Source organism: Capricornis sumatraensis, chromosome X, assembly GCF_032405125.1.
Source record: "Capricornis sumatraensis isolate serow.1 chromosome X, serow.2, whole genome shotgun sequence".
NCBI classification, from domain to species: domain Eukaryota; kingdom Metazoa; phylum Chordata; class Mammalia; order Artiodactyla; family Bovidae; genus Capricornis; species Capricornis sumatraensis.
This window is the reverse complement of record NC_091092.1, coordinates 46,420,059-46,426,515: the sequence shown is the minus strand read 5'-3', so window position 1 is coordinate 46,426,515 and position 6,457 is coordinate 46,420,059. Positions and strand designations below refer to the sequence as shown.

The following is a 6,457-nucleotide window of genomic DNA, read 5'->3' as shown; positions in this document are numbered from 1 at the left end:
CTACAGAGCATTGAATAGAGTTCCCTGAACTCTACAGTAGGTTCTCATTAGTTATCTATTCTATACACAGTAGTGTATATATGTCAATCTCAAATCCCCAAATCATCCTACCCCCTCCCCTGCTTGGTAACCATAAGCTTTTTCTCTACATATGTAACTCTTTATTTATTTATTTATTTTTTTGGACAATAAGTTCATTTGTACCATTTTTCTAGATTCCACATATTAGCAATGTTATACAGTATTTGTTTTTCTCTTTCTGACTTACTTCACTCTGTATGACAGTCTCTAGGTCCATCCTCATCTCTGCAAATGGCATTATTTCATTACTATTGATGTCTGAGTAATACTCCATTGTATATATGTACCACATCTTCATTCATTCTTCTATTGATGGACATTTACATTGAATATGTGCAGCTGCCAGCAGAGTATCTAATCAGATTGTCTAGTAGTGGGAGAATCTAGTACCATTATTGCAGGACCTGTGGCTTTCTAGTAAGAGGGTCCATGTTGGTTATTACTGACTCAAGTTGATGAGCCTTAACCCTCATCTAGAAAGTCACTTGTCATTGGGTTAAGACCACTGGGGCAAGAATACAACTTATATCTCTCCCACTGGACTCCTTGGTGTTCAAATTCATCCCTTCTTTCTTATTTGTAAGACAAGTTCTATAGAGGATTTTGTGCGATTGTTTCCCCAATTTCTTGCCAGGATGATCTTATGCACTCTTCAAAACTAGAGTTGGCAGAGTAGAGCCCGCAGGGATACCACTAACTATTTCTGTAAGTAAAGTTGTATCGAAACTTGCCCATTTATTTATATATAGTCTTTCACTGGTTTTTCACTAGGATGGAAGAGTTGAATAGTTGTGACAGATGGTATGGTGTGCAAAGCCAGAAATATTTACTATCTGACCTTTACAAAAAAAGTTTCCATAACCCTTTGCCAATCCTTTGTCAACCCTTGTCTAATTGAGCTAATTGGTTGATGGTATTTAAGATTATGGGCTGCCATCTATGGGGTCGCACAGAGTCGGACATGACTGAAGCAACTTAGCAGCAGGAAGCAGTATTATATGTAGACTGAATCTGACAACCTGACTTCATGATGATTTCCTTCTAATATAATCTTTTCTATGGACCACTAAGCAGGTAAATTCAGCCTCAGCTAATGTGTATTACCCTATGAGGTGTATATTTTGTCTCCAGTTTACAGATCAGGAAATTGCTGATTTGGAAAGAAAGGATAATTTAATTAAAGTCATATAACTGCTAACACTACAAACAAAGCTAGTGGAGGTGATGGAATTCCAGCTGAGCTATTTCAAATCCTGAAAGATGATGCTGTGAAAATGCTGCACTCAATATGTCAGCAAATTTGGAAAACTCAGCAGTGGCCACAGGACTGGAAAATGTCAGTTTTCATTCCAATGCCTAAGAAAGGCAGTGGCAAAGAATGCTCGAACTACTGCACAGTTGCACTCATCTCATATGCTAGTAAAGTAATGCTCAAAATTCTCCAAGGCGGGCTTCAACAGTACATGAACTGTGAACTTCCACATGTTCAAGCTTGTTTTAGAAAAGGCAGAGGAACCAGAGATCAAATTGCCAACATCTGCTGGATCATTGAAACAGCAAGAAAGTTCCAGAAAAACATCTATTTCTGCTTTATTGATGATGCTAAAGCCATTGACTGTGCGAATCACAACAAACTGTGGAAAATTCTGAAAGAGATGGGATTGCCAGACCGCCTAACCTGCCTCTTGAGAAATATGTATGCAGTTCAGGAAACAACAGTTAGAACTGGACATGGAACAACAGACTGGTTCCAAATAGGAAAAGGAGCATGTCAAGGCTGGATATTGTCACCCTGCTTATTTAACTTCTATGCAGAGTACATCATGAGAAATGCTGGGCTGGATGAAGCACAAGCTGGAATCAAGATTGTCAGGAGAAATATCAATCACCTCAGATATGCAGATGACACCACCCTTATGACAGAAAGTGAAGAAGAACTAAAGAGCCTCTTGATGAAAGTGAAAGAGGATAATGAAAAAGTTGGCTTAAAGCTCAACATTCAGAAAACTAAGATCATGGCATCTGGTCCCATCACTTCATGGCAAATAGATGGGAAAACAGTGGCAGACTTTATATTTTGGGGCTCCAAATTCACTGCAGATGATCACTGCAGTCATGAAATTAAAAGACACTAACTCCTTGAAGGAAAGCTATGACCAACCTAGACAGCATATTAAAAAGCAGAGATATTACTTTGTCAACAAAGGTCCATCTAGTCAAATCTATGGCTTTTCCAGTAGTCATGTATGGATGTGAGTGTTCGGTGATAAAGAAAGCTGAGTGCTGAAGAATTGATGCTTTTGAACTGTGGTGTTGGAGAAGACTCTTGAGAATCCCTTGGACTAGAAGGAGATCAAACCAGTCCATCTTAAAGGAGATCAGTCCTGGGTGTTCATTAGAAGGACTGATGTTGAAGCTGAAACTCCAATATTTTGGCCACCTGATGTGAAGTACTGACTCATTTGAAAAGACCATGATGCTGGAAACAATTGAGGGCAGGAGAAGGGGATGACAGAGGATGAGCTGGCTGGATGGCATCACCGACTCAATGGACATGAGTTTGAGTAAACTCCAGGTGTTGGTGATGGACAGGGAGGCCTGGCATCCTGTGGTTCATGGGGTCACAAAGAGTCAGACACAACTGAGCAACTGAACTGAATTGAACTGCTAACATGATTGAACTAGGATATGAACCCAGTCCACAGGCTCCAATACTGGTTTTTTTCTTCTACACCAGTGCTTTCCAAATTTTTATGTGTGTGTGTGTGTGTGCATGCTGCATGCTTATGTGTTTGGCAGCAGAACCTTCTTTTATGCAAAAAATGCCTTCTAATTGCCTTATGTATATAAAACAGGTTAAAACAGAACTTCTTTGGTCAAAGTACTCCACGATCACACCCCTCCTCCTTGTAGCATACACACATACAAACATATACACACTTCAGTCTTAACCTAAGCATAGCATGGACGTTTTCAGGACCTGTAGCAAGAGATGGAATGGCATGAGATTTGGGCCATCATCATTCTATCTTTGTCTTTCTCATAGCACAGATGTCTGATTGCTCTTTTGCCTCAATGTCAGGGATTCCCAAGGCATTCTGTAGAATTGCAAACAAAAAAATTTCAAGGATTGCTATATTTAGTTATATGACTGCTTTAACCACTGCCAGGCTTCCAATCTCTCTAGCCAATCAAAAGTAAATTGAGTACAATTATTTTTTTAAAAATCTTATTTTTATCTTGGTATATCCATATGATGGAGTTTTATATATAATATTTAAATTACATTTATAAAACTGTTGAATGATATGGAATCTATAGGATAATGCAGGTCAAAATAGCTCTGTATACATTGTGATCTCAGCTCTGCATGACGTCTTTGATTGGCAATATGTGTATGAACTCACTCACCCTAGTCAAATAACCTCTGAGTAGAGGGGTTCTCTGTGATGGTTATCGTCTGCCTTTCGTCCATTCTTTCGAAAGCATGTAGAAACAAGTCAATTTGCCCCAAATAAATGTATCTGCATGTACTGTGTGATGACAGTTTCTGATGTTGTTTCAAAAACTGAAAAAGAAATAACTGGCCTGGAAGAATAGATTTCCGTGTTGATTTCTGAGGTTTTCCTCTCTGTGTCCTGCATTGTCCTTTCACTTCTTGTCTGTCTGCATTCTTACGCCTCTTTATTTACAGTGACATTAAAGAAAGGGTACAAAAGGCCCTTGGCCTTTTGTTTAGCATGTTTAAAGATGTATCTCTCTTTATGGCTGTCAGTATTGAGTGAAAACTTGACTTGAAATAAACCTGTTCCTATTTTGAACAAAAGAAGCACAGATGTAAATTGGCATCCTGTGTTTTAAATGTCATCATCAGTGTGTTCCTTTGGATTGTAAACTGAATCCATGCAGCAACCACAAAGTGTGAGTGAAATTATATTTAGGCAGATAAAGAGCTTGAGACCCTTACAAATGAGTCTTTAAGGACTCATGAAAGATAATATGTGTGACACACTATATTCCTTTGGACTGAAAGTTTCCTATATCACACTGTGTGTTTAGTATGTAGGGAAGTTTTTAAACATATTTTAAGGAAAATGTAAAAGAAAAAGTTGTATCCTATTACGGGGAAGTGCTATATATATGCCACTCTCGAATTAAGAAAGATCACTGTCTTGTAAAAATTTCTGTATTGGTTAGATTATAGTGTCAGTACATTTTATAAGGTCTTAGGAAACTTACATAAGAACAGATATTTCCCCAATACAATCAAATGCCACTTTGAATAAGGGGCATGGTAGAAGAGATGCAATGGATATGTGTAATGTGTGCTAAATTCGTGATTGCCTCAGGCACTGCTAAAGCCACACTGGGTAATTTCACTTGACAGCCAAAAAAGAGGAGCTAAAGAAATGTGGCAGTTTCACCTCCTGTGTCTATTCACAAACTCCCATGGTGACCTCATTAATCTAGGGGGAGGGGGGCAGAGCATTCAAAGACTGACTGCATAATGCCAGAATGACTGCTTGCAAAAATCAAATTCCAGTCCATCTGCCACTGGTTTTCTTGATGCTGGTGTTTGGCAGCTTTTGAAATGGGTGGGCCGAGGTATGCTGGGTCATAGCTGGGGGAGGAGAGTTTTGACAGCATACTGGTTGGAGCAGCAGCAAATGTGTTCCGTGCCTGCCTTGCCTGCCATCCAGGGCAGCTCAGACTCCAGCTCTCCCAGCTTTCTGCTGCTACTGGTTCTCATCATGGTGCTGACAGGAATCATGGAGAGAAGACTGGAAGCCCACTGGGCCTCCCACCAGAGATGGTGGCCTGCCGCGTCAGCACATGCATACTTGGTTACATAGGCTAGGGGATCATAATCCCTGGACTTGATCCGAGTACCCCAGACAATTTGTTGGACTGACTGATGCTTTACTTGCCTTTACTAACTTTGTGTTTTTGCAACCAACCAATTGTTTACTGCCCAGGGTCACTCACTGACTCTAGGTGTGGATTCAGCAAACATGTCTCATGCCACTTGCCATGTACTGGATACGGTTCTGGTCTTTCCTGCCCCTTTATCTCATTTAATCCTCATTACATTTTGAGGATAATGTTAGTATTCTCATTTTTAAATGGTTAAACCAGGACCTTTTGTGCTAATCCATGTTATGGTTCTCCTCACTTTAGGGGGAAATATACTAATGTTTTTATATGTAATATTATATAATGTAATGTGAGATAAAGATGATAAAGCCATCCTCTTTCAAAAGATATATCTCATTGCTAAAAATTTACATTTGGCATTGACAGTTACAACAAGGACATACCACTGGTGAAGTGGTGTGAGGGCTGGGAAGTTGTGGTGGTGGGCATTGAAATCCAATGAGTCCCATCTAGTCTACACGTGTTGATGCTGGACCGTATTGGGTCCAGTCCTGAATCCCGTGGCAGATATTACAAGGAGGCCATGAGTCAGGTAGGTGCGGGCAGAACTAGAATGCATTGTCATGGACACCAAAGGAGGAGGAAGTGTTTCCTCCATGGTCTTTCCGTCACCACTCCAAATTCCAAACCCTAATCCAGTATTACAACCTTGCACGAAAATGGAGCAAACGTTTCAACACTGTTATGTACAAGAGATCTAGAAAGAGAAAGCTTGCAAAGAGCCCAAGGATTTTACATTTGGAAGTTAGTGCTGACCTTCCCAAGGGCCCCTTCTATGAAGTGGAAAGAGCAAGATGCAGATGAATGAGGGATCAGTAGAAAATGAAGGAAAGGGATATCGTGAATAGTTTCGGACTTCTAGTGGTTTTGTTGGGTCAGGAAGGGGAGGAGGGACTAGTTTCTTGGGGACACATCCTAACAGAAGGGTACTTTTGAAAATTGTAAGCTATGAAAAGACTCCAACATAACTGGAGTATGAAAGGAAAAGGTCTACATGGAGAGGATGGTTTAAATATAGAATGAAACTTGAATGCCAGTGTCTGAGAGATGACAGGAGAGGGTACGGAGCAAGGCCCAGGGGAAGGGTTGCCCTTAAACTGGATGATGGTCCTTACAGTCTTCATGGTTTTTTTGGATGAGTCATGTGGCACATGAGGTTTTAGTTCCCTGCCTGGGGATCAAACCCAGGCCATTGGCAATGAAAGCACCGAGTCCTAACCACTGAACCAGCAGGGAATTCCCACCAGTTCTCATTTTTGAGGGAAAAAAAATGAGGAAGGATGTGATTTGTGAATGTTTATGTTGGAGCTGGAAAAAATGAAGAAAATTATATCCAAAAACCTCTGCTGTGTTAGTGAAGCAGGGGGCAAGCCAGAGATTGAGATTGGAAGGTAGCAGGAGCTTTTGAGCAAGGTAGTGAAGCCTTAACATGGTCGTTGGG

The 6,457-nt window shown here is 40.5% G+C and overlaps 1 non-coding gene across 1 annotated transcript; it reads right to left on the bottom strand.

The window, feature by feature from the left end:
- Positions 1 to 6,179: 6,179 nt before the first annotated feature.
- Positions 6,180 to 6,252, bottom strand: TRNAE-UUC (transfer RNA glutamic acid (anticodon UUC)). The gene has a single exon. It is a non-coding gene; the product is annotated as a tRNA-Glu (tRNA).
- Positions 6,253 to 6,457: the final 205 nt, after the last annotated feature.